Genomic DNA, 19,599 nt, shown 5'->3' on the forward strand with positions numbered 1-19,599 from the left:
GACTTGCACTATAAGTGCGGGGACACTTTTACCTTTACCTGGCTCAGCAATACTGCATGTGAGAAGGATTTGGGGATTGTTGTTGATCATGAACATGAGCCAAACGTGCAATGTGGCTGCAAAAAAGACAAATGCTATTTTAGGCTGCATTAACAGAATTATAATTTTCAAATCGCGTGAAGTATTGGTTCCCCTCTGTTAAGCACTGGTTAGGCCTCATCTTGAGTACTGTGTACAGTTCTGGACACCACACTTTAAGGATGCAGTCAAATTGGAACAGGTTCAGAGGAGGGCAACAAGGATGATCAGGGGACTGGAAACAAAGTCCTATGAGGAGAGACTGAAAGAACTGGGCATGTTTAGCCTTGAGAAGAGAAGACTAAGGGGAGATATGATAGCACTGTTCAAGTACTTGAAAGGTTGTCCCATAGAGGAGGGCCAGGATCGCTTCTCGATCATCGCAGAGTGCAGGACACAGAATAATGTGTTCAAGTTGCAGAATGACAGATTTCAGCTGAACATCAGGAAAAACTTCCTGTTAGAGTGGTATGACAATGGAACCAATTACCTAGGGATGTGGTGAGCATTCAAGAGGCAGCTGGGTAGTCATTTGTTGGGTATGTTTTAATTTGGATTCCTGCATTGAGCAGGAACTCGATGGCCTTATAGGCCCCTTCCAACTCTATGATGTTACTTTCTTGGCTCTTCTGAAACCAGCTAAGTGAGCCTCCCGTTCTCTTATTCACTTAGGCCTTGTGACAAGGCTCTTCTAATTGGGGCTGGAGATGAGCCAGTCAGGAAGGGAATGTGATTGAGTTGGGGTGAGAAGGAGGTGTGTCTCAGAAGAGGTGGTAGTTTTTGAACACCAAGGAGGCAAAAACATTCTGCTGAGTCAGAGGACCAGTCCAAAGGGCTGCAGTGATGCCACATTGGAACTAGTCCTAGGGGAAATTGACGCACAAGTGTGCATCACAGCTGAAATACCTGTCTCTCTTTGCAGGTGGGGTCCTGCAAGGCTCTGCAGGACATGTTTAACTCCTAGAACCATCTCTGTCACTTGAGGCTCAGGTAGCCTCTGTGGCACGGAGTGCCTTCTACCAAGTTCGGTTGGTGGCCCAGCTACACCCCTATCTGGACAGCGATAACCTGGCTTCAGTTGTCCATGCTCTGGTAACCTCCAAGTTAGATTACTGCAATGCACTCTACGTGGGGCTGCCTTTGAAGACGGTTCGGAAACTGCAGCTTGTGCAAAATGCAGCTGCCAGATTGGTAACAGGAACCAGACGGTCCGAACATATAAAACCGATTCTGGCCCGCTTGCATTGGCTGCCTGTATGTTTCTGAGCCTGATTCAAGGTGCTGGTTTTAACCTATAAAGCCTTACACGACTTGGGACCACAATACCTGGTGAAACGCCTCTCCGGCCACGAACCCACCCGTACACTACACTCAACATCCAAGGCCCTCCTCCAGGTGCCTACTCCGAGGGAAGCTAGGAGTCTGGCAACAAGGGAGAGGGCCTTCTCAGTGGTGGCCCCCAAATTATGGAATGATTTCCCTGACAAGGTGCACCTGGCACCAACACGGTTATCTTTTCGGCGCCAGGTTCAAGACTTTCCTGTTCCAGGCATTTTAGCATGTGTTTCAAATTGTTTTAAATTGTTTTAAATTTTTAAATTGTGTTTTAAATTGTTTTTAAAATATGTGTTTTTAAATTTGTATATTTGTTTTAATGTTCTTTGTTACTGTAAACTGCCCAGAGAGCTTCAGCTATGGGGCGGTATATAAATACAATAAATAAATAAATAAATAAAATGGCTAAGAGCTGCTGTTTCCCTAAGGAGATGGGAAATGCTGGATCGTCCTGAGGGGCTAAAGAGGAAGCAAATGCTGATATTTTTTCCAAGAATATTTGCTTTATTAAAAAGAGAAAAAATTGAAAAGGAAATTTCCTAGCTCTTATGGATACAGGAAGAAAAGCCACATTCTCCCAGATCCTCCCAAACATGATGAAGTGGGTTTGTGTGCAAGACCTCCCAAAGTTCACATTTTATTTGCAATATGGAAAGTGTGGGGGTAACTTGCTTTGACGCAGCCTCATCCAGCTTCTCTGCAAACAAATCAGAATGAATAGTCAATAGGTCATCTAGAAATGTCCACAAATAAAGATATGTTTAAAGTTTTAAACTTTAGAAAGTTTCCATGAAACCTAGCTCTTTGTCAGAGACCATACCTGCCAATATGTCATGGGAAGAAATGTACAGTGCAGGACTGTCCTTAGACAAAAGACTGGGCTGGTACCCATCAGGCAAGTTTCTTCCTGTAAGAGTTTGTTTGGGGAAGGAGCATTCAAATAGAGCTGTCAGCGCTCTTGAACTTGTGTAGTAATTTATTTACACTTATAACCAACCCAAGGACCTCGTGGTGCTGCTTCTGGTGCAGGACTAGCCAGCCAGATGCTCTCCAGATGTTATTACACTACAAATCCCAGTATTGGCCTAGCCAGCATGTCCAGTAGTGAGGGATTATAGGACTTGTAGTCCAACGACATCTGGAGAACATCCTATTGGCTACCCTTGCTCTAGGTCCTGCTTCCCAATTGGGCATATGTTTGGCCACTGTGAGAACAGGGTGGTGGAGTTAGATGGGCCTCTGGACTGATCCAGCAGCCAGGCTCTTTCTTACTGTATGTTCTAGTGTTATGAAAGATAAGCTGCTTGTTGTTATTATATGCCTTCAAGTCGATTACGATTTATGGTGACCTTATAATCCTTTTTAGATTATTTTGGGTGAGCATATCACCCCTGTGGTTTATCGACTCCACTGGCTCCCAATTTGTTTCCGGGCCCAATTCAAAGTCCTGGTTCTGACCTTTAAAGCCCTAAACGGCTTTGGGCCAATGTACCTGAGGGACCGCTTACACCCATATGTACCTGCCCGGGATTTAAGATCATCTGCCTCTGGTCTCCTCTGCGTGCCTGGAGTGAAAGATGTTAGATTGACAGGCACGCGGGAAAGAGCTTTTTCAGCTGTGGCCCCCAAGCTTTGGAATACCCTACCCCAAGAAGTCCGCTCTGCTCCCTCCCTGATGGTTTTCCAGAGACTTCTGAAAACGATCTTGTTCCGGAGAGCCTTTGGGAGGGCCTGAAGGTAGAGCATGACACTGATTTTGTGTCTTCTACATTAAATTTTACCTTTGTAGTCCCTTTAGTACCAATCCCTATATATATAGTATTTTATTTTATTTATTTTAATGTTTTTGTGATTTTACTGCTTACAATTTTATTATGTACATGTCTGATTTTATTTTTGTAAGCTGCCCTGAGCGCCCTGTTATAGGGTAGAAGGGCAGGATAGAAATATTTTAAATAAATAAATATTTATAAGGTTTTCATGGTAAGAGGTGTTCAGAGGTGATTTATCATTGCCTTCCTCTACGCCTACGGCACCCGGCATTCCGAGGCGGTCTCCCATCCAAGTACAAACCAGGCCTTATCCTGCTTATCTTCCAAGATCAGACCAGATTGGATGTGTGCAGGGTAGTATGGCCATAGGCAAAAGGTAAGCATGATACACATATTAAAGTAACTGAAGGTGCTATCCCCTTCACATCCACTCTGTGAGGTAGGCAGTCAGGGTGAGGGACAGTCACTGGCCCTAGGAGGTCATTATACAAGTTCTCCACCCAAGGGATGATTGGAACCCATTTCAGCCTTTGGCAACCTGCTACCATCCAACAGTTTTGGACTACAGCACAGCATTTCAAGGAGAAGAGATGGTGGCTTCCACTGAGTGGACTAGACTGGGTGGGGAATCAGGTGACGGTGCCCCTCGCACACAGGTGTCACCTGTGGTGTGGGTTCTGGGATTGTCTGATCATTCTGCTTGGTGCTGCTGGCCTTGTCCCATACAACACAAGCACTTGCAGGAGAGCCTCTGAATTGGATCAAAACCCAGTAGGTTTGTGCTGAAAGGGGCAGACCTTGAGGACTCATGGGCCTCTGAGGGTGTCTGAATGTTAAAAGTAGCATCTGGAACTGGGCCCCAAAATGGATTGTGAGCCAGTGCAGCTGCTTTCAGGAACGGTGAGATTTGTTCCACATGCTTGCTGGTCCCAGTGAGTACGCATGTGTCTTATATGGAGTCAGACCACTGGTCTATCTCTACCCCTTTTCTGTCTTTTGGGGAGCTCGATCTCCAAGGTCTCCGTGGAGGCTATTCCCACAAGTACTTGGTTGCCTGACATCCTTTTAACTGGAGATGCCAGGGATTGCAGGGCCGTCGCTCCGTGGCAGAGCTGCTGCTTTGTCCGCAGAAGGTCCCAGATTCATTCTCCAGGCAGGGCTGCAAAAGGCTCCCTCGCTGAAATGCTGGGGGGTCTCTGCCAGTTAGGGTGGACAATGCTGGACAAGATGAGCCAGTGGCCTGACTCGGCACAAGGCAGCTTCCTAGGGCTATTGTAGGGCCAATGAACGGGAGCTGGAGTCCACCAATATCTGGTGGGCCACAGGTTCCCCATCCCTGGCCTACATAAATATCAACGCAGGTCCTATATTGCCTGCAAGGGATATTTTTAAAAGAACTTAAAACTGCTCCACATTGTTCTGACTACAAGGAGAGTTTGTCTGACGTGCCACGTTAGACCCCTTCCCCCGCCCAGTCATGCAACGGGGGTCCATCCGGCACCTCCTGAGCACTTCTCCCTTAGTCCCTCCACACCGGCGTCTAGAACAATGTCGCTCGCTAGATGGTGAACCTTCTTAAAATTAATGAACATAAGGTTGTCATGGTTGCCATAGCGACGGCACGTTGCCTTGGCAACCGCGGCGATGCAGAGCCGGCAGCGTTTAATAAAGGGTCACGTTAGCAAACACGGGGGCGAAATGAGGATTTTTTTTTTTTAAAGGGAAAAAAAAAAAGAAGAGGCAGAAGAGAGGAGTCAGCTCCCACCCACAGCATAGCAGCAGCCGGTCTGGAAATTGCTGAGGGCCGCCTACATCTACCCACCCCTCCATACAACAAACAGTGTGGAAAGTTGGGAGGAGGGTGTGGGAAATGTGCTAAACGCCGGACTCACCCTGTATTTGAACTGCACTTTTCTCTGGGGCCAGCCAACGTGCGCTGGTCCCAGTGAGTAAGCATTTGTCTTATATGGAGGCATAAACATAGCCTTTGCCAATCTGGCGCCCTCTAAATGTTTGGGATTGCAACTCCCATCAGCCCCAGCCAGCACAGCTGTAGGATGCTGGGACTAATGGGAGTTGCAGTACAAATATCTGGTGGGCACCAGGTTGGGCAACACTGTGTTTATGCCTCGGAGATGATGAGCTGTGGGAGGGTTTTCCCATCCCATCTATCTATTTTACCAGCTGCAGCGCTACCAGCTTTGAGTACTCGAGGTTGGTTTACATGATGATAGTGACTGATCTGCAAATACCAAATGGCTGCCGCTGGCCCCCAGGGCTGACTAGCAGCCCATATTTTAACTGGTCCAACCTGTAATATTGTAATCTGTGAGGAAAGATGTATCGAAAGCCAGGAAAATTCCACTGCCTCCCAACTGGCCAAAAATATAGATGTGGTTTGCTCCTGGGCCTTGGGTGAGGGGTCTTCATAGCTCAGTGGAAGACCCCAAGCGTTGTGTGCAAAAGATGTCTGTGGTTCATTCCCCAATGGCACCTCCAGGACTGTGTGAAACCCTAGACAGCCATGGCCAGTCGTTGTAGACAACACTGAGCTAGGTGGACCAGTGGTCTGACTTGTAACAAAGGAGTTTCCTATTTGAATCTGCCCCTCTACTCAGAACCATGTGGACTAGAATCGTACTTTAGTTTGAGGGGAACAACCAGCTCAGTGGTAGACCAGCTTTGCATGCAAAAGGTCCCAGGTTCAGTCCCTGGCATCTTCAGGTAGGACTGGGAACTCTTACCTGAAACCCCAGAGAACTGCTGCTAGTCAGCGCAGACAGTACTGTGCTAGGGACCAATGGTCTGACATGGTATAAGCGAGCTGCTTCCTAAGTGACTATTATGTAACTGCTCTGTACTGACACCAGTAAAAGGCTATTTTCAAGACTAACTCTGGTGGAGTGTGTGTTGTTTTTGTTAAGGGGTGTCACAGATGGGGGGAGCGGTGTGAGTGAATATGACCCTGCCCACTATTCTTACCATTTATTTAGACAGCACCATCAAATGCACATGGCACTGTACATAAAAAAAATAAAAACCAGTGCCTGTCAAAAGGCGTGCAATCTAAATGAAATGAGTACAAGAAGGGAAGGGATGGGAAACAGAGGACAAAGTGAGGACTGCAAACACATACTCTAGGTATACAAATTATAAAAAAAAATAAGTACTGCCTTGTGGCCCTCAGAGGGCTGGTAGCAAGGGAATGTGGCCCTTGGAGTGAAAAGGATTTCCCACCCCTGAGCTAGCAGTTCAGATTATCCAAAGTATACAGTTAACTTATCTTAAATCAGAATGTAGACAAGCAGAGATTTTTTTAAATGCTGCACATACATTTTTGTTGTAGATTTTCCCAGAAAGTTTTAACATTCACACAAATTTCTTAAACCCCTTGTCAAAAAAGACAAGGAAAAAAGAACAAAGAGAAAAATCAATATTGTTGCAATGCATGTTTGCACATTAAAAAAAAAGTAGGTAAGTGGATTCAGAATGTGCTAACTGTAGGCATCTGAATAGTGCTTAAGTAAGTCTAGGCAAAGTCTGTTTCACTAATGCCTGTAAGGCATTATTTATTTCCTTGCATTTCTAGAGCAATTCCATTTCTTGCCAAGCTGGGTTTAAGGACCGATCACTTTTATTTTATGATCATCAGTCTGTTCAACTTCTGTGACATCACTGCTGCTTTACCAATGGCTGCTGATGGGTTAGTTTTATAAAGCAATAAGCTGTCTCTCTTGCAGCTTGCTCTGGTGGAGGGGGAAGGTTGTCAAGTATTGCAGCAGGCAGATGTCCTGATGAAGCACTCCTGGGTGCTGACAGATCTTGCACTATAATTAAGCAGGCAGGAAACCAAAAATAGCACTGAGAGCTACTAAATGTGGGCAGGATATTTAAGAGGAAAGAAGGGCTCTCTGGGGAATAGCATCCTTGTCTGTTTACGCCCTGCTTGTAATGAGTCAGAACAATCTCTCACTTGAATCTCTCTCACTCTTGCTATGCCATATATCAGCATTCCCCAGCCTGGTGCCCTCCAGTCCAGATGCTGGACTCCAACTCCCATCAGCCCCAGCCAGCATGGCTGTTTTGCACTTCAGCTCCCAGCAGTCCCAGTCAGCACCGCCATGCTGGTTGGGGCTGATGGGAGTTGGAGTCCAAAACATCTGGAGGGCACTGGGTTGTCAAAGGCCAGTCTCTCCATGTACAGCAACATTCTATGCATAATTCAGTATTTCCCAAATTATATTGTTAGAGGTAAATGAGACTGCTGGGGGAGGGGGGGTTGCTGTCCTTGTGGAAAACAGGATGCTGGACAAGATAGGCCAGCTGTGTGGAACCTGTGGCCCTGGAAGTGTTGCTGAAATACAACTCCCATCAGTCCCAGCAAGCATGGTAAAGGGCCAGGGATGATGGGAGTCGTAATTCAGCAACATCTGGAGGGGCAAAGGTTCCTCACGCCTGTGGTAGGCCTTTGGTCTAACCCAGCAGGGTTCTTCCTATGTGCTTAGGGCCCCAGCAGTCAGGACTGCGTTGCTGTAACCATTTGTGATGAACTGTCAAGCCCTTTGTCAGTTCTAATCCTGAATCCACATTGCAATAGTTTATCCGGGGCTCAGGCTCCCCTGTGAAAGTCATTCCCTTTGTCTCTCCTCACCCCGTCCTGCCCTGCCCTTCTTACCATTCAGAAATACCATTCAATTCAGATAATGCACAATTATCTGTTGTCACACCTCCCTCGGTTATACCTGTTTTCTCCCTCCTCTCAAAATGTAAGCTGCATTCGTTTAAAACAGTCACACCTCACCTTTTCGCCAACCAGAACCAGCTTACAATACATTCAAAATCTGTGGAGATGAGCTTCTGAAGATTTATTACACTTGAAAGTTCCTTGGTAGAACAGGCAGGCAAGCACCTCCCTGTTTTTAAAAAAATATTATTATTATTATTACTATTATTTCCCACCTGAGCCTGCCCAGGCTTTGATCCTCTAGTGAGGCCCTTCCCTATTAGCGGAGTTGTAAATATGTGGTAATTGATTTTCACTCGTTGTTTTTACTAATTTGATTGATGTTTCATCTGCCTGTTTTTCTTTTTAAAAAAATCTGTATTTGATTGCTGTTTGTGGTTATTAGCCATCCTGAGCACTGTTTGGTAGAGAGGTGGGGTATATATTTAACTAATAAATAATTATGAATAAATATCCTGCCTTTCCCCGGCAGTTCAGCAGGGTATAAATGGTTCTTCCTGTTTTCATTCTCACAACAACCCTGTGAGGTAGGCATGGCTGAGAGATGGTGACTGGCCCAAGCCACCCATTGAAGCTCATGGCAGAGTCTCCCAAACCCTCTTCTGACATGCTAACTCTACATTCCTTGCACCTATTCCTGTCAAACATATGTGAGTTCACACATGGGCTGAGTAGAGATCGCAGAGGAGAGGGTCTTCCCTTTTTGTCTGTACCTCCATTCCTGCCCTTCAACTTCCCCCAAGACACATACCTGGGGAGGATGTTAATTGGGCTGAGAATGGACACTAGCCAATGCAAAGATGCTGGGGAAGGAACTTGGGAAGACTGAAGGGGAAACTACAAATTGCAAACGAGCAATAGCGGCTTTAACGTAGGGGGTGGGGTTGTGGGAATGCATTAGAGGGATATACTGGAAACAGTCAAGGAAGGGTCTTCAGCAGCCACTGCCCCCAAGTCTAACCCTGCAGCCTCTGAGGACTCAGCACACAACATCTATGAAACCTATCTGAAGGAGCCACTGTTCAAATATGGGCCTTAATTCATGTGTGTGTGTTTTTTTTAATGAACATTTCAACCAGCTTGCATGGAAGTCAGTGTAGAGTATGGAGTTTTTCCATGCAATTCAGTGCTTGATTTGGCCTGGGAGGAGGTTTGAGGGAGACAATTTAAGTAGCTCCACTTCTGGCCTGCAACATTAATGGTGGACTGCATTGCAGGTCTTCTGTCAGCTGTTCTCCCAGTACATCCCTCCTTCTCATAATATGGGTACAACTGTGAGCTACACTGCAGGGTTGTTGTATGTCACCCTGTCAGCTCAAACTGCAGTGTGGGGATAAAAGCAATGGGTTGCTGTAAACTCCTCATTCATCTTTGGCTCAACTTCAACCTCCAATAGGGGTCTAGTAGATCTGGACAATACTGCAAGGGTGTTGTAAACCATTTTATTTATTTATTTATTATTCAATTTATATCCCGCCCTTTCTCCCAGCAGGAGCCCAGGGCAGCATTTATACCCAGATCTGCAGTATTCAATGTGCTACACTGGCATTTATAAACACCACTTCCAACTTCTTGAAAGATTCCACCAATGATGCCTCCGGAAAATTCTGCAAATTACTTGGGAAGATGGACAGACTAATGTTAGCATTTTGGAAGAAGCAAAGACCACCAGTGTTGAAACAATGATCCTTCAACATCAACTTTGCTGGACCGGCTATGTTGTTCGAATGTCTGATTATCGTCTTCCAAAGCAGCTATTTTACTTCCAACTTAAGGATGGAAGATGGAATATCAGCGGACAGCAGAAGAGGTTCAAAGAGGTTCTTAAAGATAACCTAAAAAAATGTAACATGAACATTAAGAACTGGGAAGCTTTGGCCCATGAGTGTCTCAACTGGAGGTTGTCTATTATCAAAGGTGCTATGGACTTTGAAGAAGCATGAGTAGAGGGCAAAAGGGGCTGTCTTCCATCTGGAAGCCGATGTCCTCACTGTGGGAGGCTGTGTGGATCTAGGATTGGACTCCACAGTCACTTATGGACTCACCGTTAAAGACCTTATCTTGGAAGACATTCTTACTCAGCCACGAGTGATTGCCAATGAACGAATGACACTGCAGGACTGCCCATAAGTCACTCTTTCCTAGCCGCCACCCCTTCTAACTTGCAATCTGGGGACACTGACCTGCATTTGCTTTGGAAGTTGCATTAGTAGGGTTTTTAAAAAAAAAATGTTTCACACTAAATAAGAACTGAGTTAGAGCAGAAACCCTGTCCCAAATTCACAGTTATAAGATGGGTGATACTTGGCTCAGCAATACTACATGTGAGAAGGATCTTGGGATTATTACTGATCACAAGCTGAATATAAGCCAACAGTGTGATGTGGCTGCAAAAAAGGCAAATGCTATATTAGGCTGCATTACCAGAAGTATAGTTTCCAAATCGCATCAAGTACTAGTTCCCCTCTATTCGGCACCGGTTAGGCCTCATCTTGATTCTGGACACCGTAATTTAAGGATGCCCACAAACTGGAACAGGTTCAGATGAGGGCAACAAGAATGACCAAGAGACTCAAAACAAAGCCCTATGAGGACAGCCTGAAAGAAATGGGCATGCTTAGCCTTGAGAAGAGAAGAGTGAAGTACTTGAAAAGTTGTCACAGAGAGGAGGGCCAAGATCTTCTAATCACCGCAGAGTGCAAGGCAAGGAAAATGGGCTCAAGTTATAGTAAGCCAGATTTCCGCTGAATATCAGGCAAAACGTCATACTGTTCTAACAGTGGAACCAATAATCTAGGGAGGTGGTGGGGCTCTCCAGCACTGGAGACATGCAAGAGGCAGCTGGACAGCCACCTGTCAGGGATGCTTTAAACTTGGATTCTTGCATTGAGCAGGGGGTTAGACTCGATGGCCTTATAGGCCCCTTCCAACTCTACAGTTCTATGATTCTTTGCCATTCCATTTTGGGTTCCCAGTCCCAGCTACATTAAATTATTTACTTTCTCCGTTGCTGAGTATGAGGCAGGTCTCTCTTCCATCCCTGGAGTCAATGAAAAATTGCTTCTCAGTGTGGACCAGAAGTATCCTATCCAAAATGAGACATCTTTCCTCCTGTTCCAGTCACTCCCGTATCTTCTCCCCTCCCATCTGGTTATCTGTTTTTTTTCCTCTGTCCAACTTAACCATCTGTGCTATCAAACTATTATGGGAAGCTGTTTTGTTTTTGCCTCCAAAGTGATTTTTCCTGCAGAATTTCTTCATACATGCAAACGGATGCAGTTGTCCAGGGTCTCAGGTCTTAAGACCCCTTACTTTTTTAGGAGCCAGGTCCCAGCAGGGTCCCTATGTCTACAGCATCCCAACAACCAATCAGCATGAAGTGTGCTAGCCACTGAGAAGAGTCTTCTAATATGCTTCCTTATCCTTTCCTGCTGATTGGAGCCAACCAGAGTGAAAGGAGGCGAGTCAGTCACTGAGAAGACTCAGCTCATGAAAACTCTTCCTTTTCATGCTTATTGGCTCCTAGGGATGTCTGTTGTTGTAGGAAAAGGCATTAACAAGGATCTCATTCTCAACCCAGGAGCAAAAAAAAGTGTGTGTGGCTGTGACTATAATGAAGGGACCCTGCACTTCTGAATTTGCCACTACACTACTGCATGTAAACCCTGGAGTCGGCTAATTGTAGGAGTCCAGCCCTATCTGCCACCAAATGAAACCGTTGGAGCCACATGTATTGTCATAATCTTTAAACTTTTCCTTTCCTCTTTATTTTTTTTAAATTATGCATCTGAACAGTGCGCAGTAGCTGTGAAAAAGGCAAATTCTATGCTAGAGATCATTAGGAAAGGAAAATAAAACTGGCGATATCATAGCGCTATTATATAAATCTTTGGTGTAGCCATATTTGGAATATTGTGTATAGTTCTGAGTCTCACCTCAAGAAGTATATTGTGGAGTTGGAAAAGGTTCAGAAAAGGGGATAGAACAACTCCCCTTCTGAGAAAAGGTTGCAGCTTGTGGGACTTTTTATTTCAGAGAAGGGGCAAGTAAGAGATGACGTGATAGGACTGTATAAATTATGCAAGGCATGGAGAAAGTGGACAGAGAGTTTTTCTCCTCTTATAAGGCTAGAACTCGTGGACATCCAATGAAGGCGAATGTTGGAAGATTCAGGAGAGACAAAAGAAAGTATTTCTTTACACAGTACATAGTTAGACTCTGGAATTTGCTCCTACAAGGAGCAGTGATGGCCCACAAACTTGGAGGGCTCTAAATGAGGATAGGACAAATTCATGGAGGATAAGGCTACTAGCCACAATGGCTATGCTGTGCCTTCATGGTCAAATGCAGTAGGCTTCTGGATACTAGTTGCTGGAAACCACAGAAGGGGAGAGTGCTCTTGCATTCAGGTCCTGCTTGCAGGCTTTCCTTGGGCATCCAGTTGGCCACTGTGAACAGGATGCTGGATTAGATGGGCCACTGGCTCTTCTTATCCCAGGCTCTTCTTATGTTCTTATAGTTACAGTAGTCAAAGGGAGATCTTGGCTGTAAACATGCTAGTCGCTGCAGTTCCATTAGCTACACCCAAAGGGGGAACAGGTTTATCTGCTGATCAGTTGCGAAATCTTTTTTAAAAAATGCACTCAAGCAGTTCCCACCTGGTTTTACAGGGAAAGGGGGCAGGGTTTGAGTAGCATCATGCACCCCCAGTTTTCAGAAGACAGAGGTAGACGTGCACTGGAACTGCCAGAACAGTGAGTCTGTGTCTACCCTTTTTCAGGATAAGAATGGTCATTTTGAAAAACCCATCCTAAGTCTTGGCAATTTACAACCTAGTGATTGTCATCCCCTGTGAGGAAAGGTTGCAATATTTGGCACTTTTTAGTTCAGAGAAATGGTGAGTAAAAGGTGACATGACAGAAGCGTATAAAATTATGCATGGCACGGAGAAAATGGACAGAGAAACATGTCTCTCCCTCTCATAACACTAGAACTCGTGGACATCCAATGAAGATGAATGTTGGAAGATTCAGGACAGACGACAGAAAGTCCTTCGTCACACAGCACATAGTTAAACTGTGGAATTCGCTCCCGCAGGAGAGAGCGATGGCCACCAACCTAGAGGGCTTTAAAAGTGGATTAGACAAATTCATGGAGGAGAAGGCTATCAATGGCTCTGCCCGTCCATGGTCAGAGGCAGTATGCTTCTGAGTACCAGTTGCTGGAAACCTGCAGGAGGAGAGAGTGCTGTTGCACTCAGGTCCTGCTTGCTGGCTTCCCAAGGGGGCATCTGGTTGGCCACTGTGTGAACAGGATGCTGGACCGGATGGGCCACTGGCCTGATCCTGCAGGCTTTTCTTATGTTCCTAGGTGGGACTATTATTATTATTATTAATTATTATTATTATTATTATTATTATTATTATTATTATTATTATTATTATTATTATTATTATTGCCTTTATACCCTGCCATTTTTCCAAAACTGGAACTCATGGCGGCTATTAACTACAGTACTTGACTTTGCAAGAGTTCACGGTGCTTTTAAGAAAAGTGAAAGAGGGAGGCAGGGAGAGATGTTATTACTCACCAAAAAAGGAAAACTTGTAGAGGCTGCAGAATGGAGGAGGGGAGGGAGGAAGGGAGAGAGAGCTGGTTCACTTGCGATTTTAGATGCTGTGCATTTTTATTCTGTGAGATAGGGGCTTTTTGCAGCCTCATGTGCTGATAAGCACCATCCCTTCTGGGATTCAGTCCTCCTGGGTGGAACCAGGTCGTTGGCTGCCCGGGCCAATGTATACATCAGGGACTTGAAGTGTGGGAACAAAAGCAAGAGGGCTCGAAGGAGTGGGAAAAGGCACCAGCACTGCAAGGAGATCAAGGCAACGGGGGACTCTTATGGGGCTGAGGCCAGGGCTGGCTGGGACTGTGTGAGCTTTGAGGCTTCCTTTTCTGGGCCTCTTTCATCACCTGGTTCCCAGCTTTGCGAAGTGCACAGCAAAATTTACTCAGAGATAAATTGCACTGAATATGGGGTGTCCTTTTTGGGAGTCCTTGGGAGAAACAAAGCAATTCTCCATGCTGGGAGCAAAGTTTGACCTAGGAGTGAAGTTTGCACTAAGCATCACAAAAAGGGAAAACAGCAAATAAATAAATAATCTGTCTGTCTTTTGAGGCTCTGCTGCTTGGGAGGAATATTGCTAAGGTGTGTATGTTGTAAGATATATTTATATATTATTGATTTATATCCCGCCCTTCCTCCCAGCAGGAGCCCAGGGCAGCAAACAAAAATGCTAAAAACACATCAAAACAATATTAAAAAAAGACCTTAAAATACATTAAAACAAAACAAATTTAAAAACTTTTTTAAAAAAAAGCTTTAAAAACATCTTTTAAAAAGGGTTAAAATTTTGTTTAAAATAAATAAAAAAATATTAAAAGTAATTCCGACAAAGACACTGTGAGCTGACTTTTAAAAGATAATAATTTCATCCTCCTTCAACAGAGCTGAGGGTATAATACATAGGCTCTTATTTATTTATTTATTGCATTTATATTCCATTTTTCCTCCAGGGAGGAAGCTCAATAAGAACATAAGAAGAGCCTGCTGGATCAGGCCAGTGGCCCATCTAATCCAGGATCCTGTTCTCACAGTGGCCACCAGGTGCCTGGGGGAAGCCAGCAAGCAGGACCTGAGTGCAAGATGGTTCTCTGGCTCCCCATTTCACCTTACAAGAACCCTGTCAGGTAGGTTAGGCTGAGAGACTGTGACTAGCCCAAGGCCACCCAATGAGTTTCATGGCTGAGCGGGGATTTGAACTCTGAGCTCCCAGGTCCTAGTGTAATTCTGCAACCACTAGACCACACTGGCTCTCCGCCCAGCCCCCCTTTATCCTCAGAACAACCTTGAGAGGTAGGTTAGGCTGAGAGACAGTGACTGCCCCACATGTCTGAATGAGGGGATCCCAGTGCGCACACTAGTCTAACGTTGGCTTTTAGCTGAGCAAAAAGGCAGCAGATTAATTCTAATACAGTACAAGGTAGCCAACGCGGAGCCCACCAAATTATTATTATTATTTATTACATTTGTATACCGCCCCATAGCCGAAGCTCTCTGGGCGGTTTACAACAATTAAAAACGTGTTTTGGGCTTTGTTGTTATGTGCCTTCAAGTCGATTTCGACTTATGGCGAACTCCAACAGCATCTGTCATGAACCACCCTGTTCGGATCTAAGTTCAGGTCTCTGGATTTCCTTTTTTGGACCAAAACTCCCCTTATCTGTATGCTGGCTGTAGTCCGCAGCACCTGGAGGGCAGCTCGTAAGCGCCCCTGGTGAGATGATGCATAAAATCCCTGTGCATGACGTTTCCGGGGGCTCAGAACGCCTTTCCTCGGATCGGAGGTGCCCTCACAGGCAGCCAAGGCAAGCTTTTCGCCATGGGAGGCTGAAACCGAGCAGCCGGTGCCCGGCGGGGTGAGCGTCGCGGGGGTGGACTCGGCCCGGCCATAGGAGCAAGCCGAGGCGGGCTGCATCCCCCCCTCGCCTTGCAAGCCATGCAAACAAGCATGCGCCGGTTGCTGCCGCCCCCGCCGCGCTCCCCTTGCCATCTGCAGCTGCTGCTGGGAGCCGAAACAGCTGCCTGCCTCTTTAAAGCGCTCTCTCCCACGTGCTGTCTGGTTGTGCTGGAGACGGTGACGCACTTGTGACGTCAATGGGTGCTGGGGTGAATTTAGATTTGGGAAAGGGAGGGAGGGGAGGAGCAGGCGAGAGAGAGAGAAAAGACCGATACCAGCACCTTTGCATCGCAGGGCCGGCGTCTCCCGCTGGTGCCTTTAGCGGAGGCTGGTGACTGGGGCTCCCCTGAGCAAGCGAGGCGAGGGGGAGGCCGCCTTGGAGAGAGGGCGGGTCAGACCGCATCGTGCTCCACCCGCCGCCGCAGCAGTAGCCCCACCGTGTCCTTCCGCCACCAGCCTTAAATAATCCCCGTGCCTGGATGTCGCTGCCTTCGCCCGCAGGGGGCGACGCGCGGGCGCAGCGGGGTGCTTACCGAGGCCAGCCGGAGAGGCTCCGGCATCGCCGCCCCCCCCTTGAAAGCAGGGCGGGACCTGCCCGGGGGGCAGCCTGGCCTGACGGGCGAACGCGCAAAGCGCCCTGCGCAGCTGGGTCGGTCCTGCGAAGCCCGCTGGCGGGACCTGAGTGCAAGCGGCGCTCGCTCTCCCCTCCCGCGGTGTCCCGCAGCAGCTGGTACTGGAAGGAAGGGCTTCCTCCCCCGAACATCCCAGGCTGCTGGCTAAGAGTACAGGGGAGGCAGGGCCGCAGCTGGGTGGCAGCGCACCTGGCCCAGGTCCAGCCCCGGCAACATCTCCAGGCAAGGCTGGAACCTTGTAGGAGAGCTACTGCCGGCCTGCGCCCACAATCTATCTATCTATCTATCTATCTATCTATCTATCTATCTATCTATCTATCTATCTATCTATCTATCTATCTATCTATCTATCTATCTATCTATCTATCTATCTATCTATCTATCTATCTATCTAATCTATCTAATCTATCTATCTAATCTCCCACCCTTCCTTCTAGTAGGAGCCCAGGGCGGCACTGCCGAGCGAGAGGGCCAGTGGGTTCGACCAAGTATCGGGCAGCTTCCTCCGTTCCTTAAGCAGCAGGGCCACATTAATCCTCATCCTTCCACCTGAGGGGGCCTTTGAGGGGTTGGAGGATGACTATCCCTCCTATTTAATGTTTCGATATTACGTGGTTTAATTGTACAGTAGGGCCCTGCTCATACGGCGGGTTACGTTCAGGACCCCCGCTGAAAAGCGAAGACCGCTGAAAAGCGGAACTCATTGAATAGAATGGTGCGCGACGCCCAAAAACCGCTGTAAAAGCAAAACAAGCATGGTATGAGTGGGGCTTTAGTCTAATTGCGTCTACAAAATTGTAGCTGTAATGGTAGACTCAACTTCCATGAATTTGGCTAAGCCTTTCTTAATGTAGTGGTCATCCACACACAGTGTGTGTGTGTGTTATGTGCCTTCAACTTATGGTGACCCTATGAATCAGCAACCTCCAATAGCATCTGTTGTAAGCCACCCTGTTCAGATCTTGTAAGTTAAGGTCTGTGGTTTCCTTTATGGAATCAATCCATCTCTTGTTTGGCCTTCCTCTTTTTCTACTCCCTTCTGTTTTTGCCAGCATTATTGTCTTTTCTAGTGAATCACGTCTTCTCATTATGTGTCAAAAGTAGGATCACGTCAGTTTCATCATTTTAGCTTCTGGTGATAGTTCTGGTTTAGTTTGATCTAACATCCAATTCTTTGTCTTTTTCGCGGCCCATGGCATGCACAAAGCTCTCCTCCAACACCAGATTTCAAATGAGTTTGTTTTTCTCTTATCCGCCTTTTTCACTGTCCAACTTTCACATCCATACATAGAGATCGGGAATACCATGGTCTGAATGATCCTGACTTTAGTGTTCAGTGATGCATCTTTGCATTTGAGGACCTTTTCTAGTTGTCTCATATCTGCCCTCCCCAGTCCTAGACTCCTTCTGATTTCTTGACTACAGTATTGTCTCCATTTTGGTTAATGATTGTGCCAAGATATTGATAATCATTGACAAGTTCAATATCCTCATTGTCGACTTTAAAGTTACATAACTCTTCTGTTGTCATAACGTTAGTCTTCTTGACGTTCAGCTGTAGTCCTGCTTTTGTGCTTTCCTCTAACTTCATCAGCATTCGTTTCAAATCAATACTAGTTTCAATACTTCCTTCATCTTGGTCCAATCCTGCTTTCTGTATGATATGTTCTGCGTATAGGTTAAATAAATAGGGTGATAAAATACACCCCTCTCTCACACCCTTTCTGAAGGGGAACCAATCGGCTTCTCCATGTTTTGTCCTTACAGTAGCCTCTTGTCCAGAGTATAGGTTGCACATCAGGACAATCAGATGCTGTGGCACCCCATTTTTTTAAAGCATTCCATAGCTTTTTGTGATTTACACAACCAAAGGCTTTGCTACAATCTATAAAACACAGGGTGATTTTCTTCTGAAATACCTTAATCCATTCCACTATCCAACATATGCTTACAATATGATCTCTGGTACCTCTTTCCTTTGTAAATCTAGATTGAACATCTGGCATTTCTTGCTCCATGTATGGTAAGAGTCTTTGTTGTAGAATCTTGAGGATTACTTTACTTGCATGGGATATTAAGGCAATAGTTTGATAATTATGACATTCCCTGGGATCCCCTTTCTTTGGAATTGGAATATTGCACACTTCCAGTCTGTGGGCCACTGTTTAGTTTTCCATATTTGTTAACAGATTTTTCTCAAAATCTGTACAGATTCAGTCTCAGTAACCTGTAGCAACTCTATTGGTATGCCATCTATTCCTGATTATTTGTTTCTTCCAAGTATTTTTAAGAGCAGCTTCCACCTCACAATCTAAGATTTCTGGTTCGTCATCATACGGTTCCTCCATGAATGAATCTGTCATCCTTGCATCTCTTTTATATAATTCTTCAGTGTATTGCTTCCATCTTCCTTTTATTTTTTCTCGGTCAGTCAGTGTATTCCCCTGTTGATTATTCAACATCCCTACTCTCGGTTTAAATTTTCCTTTAATTTCTCTAATCTTTTGGAATAGGGCTCTTGTTCTACCTTTTTTATTATCCTCTTCTATTTCTATACAATAGTTTATTTATTTATTTATTTCATTAAACTTATAGACCGCCCCATAGCTGAAGCTCTCTGGGCGGTTCACAAGAATAGTTGTTGTAATAGTTCTCTTTGTCCCTATGTACTAGTCACTGTATTGTTGCATTTAAGGTTCTTGCTTTTGCTTTCCTTCTCTCTTAACTATTAAGAGTTTCATCCATCATCCGTTGAGGTCTTTCTCTCCTTTTAGCTAGAGTTATTGTCTTTTTGCATTCTTCCCTGATAATGTCTCTGACTTCACTCCATAGTTCTATCAACTATAAACTTAAATCTGTCCCTTATTTGATCTTTATATTCTTCTGGGATTTTATTTAAATTGTATTTTGGCATTATGATTGCTTTGTTGTCCTTCTTTAGCTTTACTCAGATTTTCGATACAACCAGTTCATGATCTGTACTGCAGTCTGCTCCTGGTCTTGTTTTTGCAGAAAGTATGGAACTTCTCCATCTTCTGCTACCAATTATATAATCAATTTGGTTCCTATATTGACCATTTGGTGATGTCCATGTGTACAGTTGTCTTTTCGGTTGCTCAAAAAATGTGTTTGCTAGAAACAGATTATTGGCTTCACATAATTCAATAAGTCTTTCTCCTGCTTCATTTCTATCTCCTAAGCCCCATTTCCCCAAATTCCTAGTTCTTCTCTGTTCCCTACTTTTATGTTCCAGTTTCCCATGATTATCAGCAGATCTTGTTTTGGTGTGTGATCAATTTCTTCCTGTACTTCTGCGTAAAATCTCTCCAATTCTTCTTCTTCTGTGTTTGCTGTTGGAGCATAGACTTGGATGATGGTTTCCCGTTTAATCTCATTGATATCACTCGCTCAGACCTTGCGTTGTAGCTCCTAATTGCTTTTGCTACATCACTTCTCACTATTAAAGCAACCCCGTTTCTTCTCAATTTATCATTTCCTGCATAAAATATTTTGTAGTTGCC

The 19,599-nt window shown here is 45.4% G+C and overlaps 1 pseudogene; it reads right to left on the reverse strand.

The window, feature by feature from the left end:
* Positions 1 to 3,437: 3,437 nt before the first annotated feature.
* LOC133375272 (5S ribosomal RNA) lies at positions 3,438 to 3,556 on the reverse strand (annotated as a pseudogene).
* Positions 3,557 to 19,599: the final 16,043 nt, after the last annotated feature.

This window comes from Rhineura floridana, chromosome 22 (assembly GCF_030035675.1).
Source record: "Rhineura floridana isolate rRhiFlo1 chromosome 22, rRhiFlo1.hap2, whole genome shotgun sequence".
Lineage (NCBI taxonomy): Eukaryota > Metazoa > Chordata > Lepidosauria > Squamata > Rhineuridae > Rhineura > Rhineura floridana.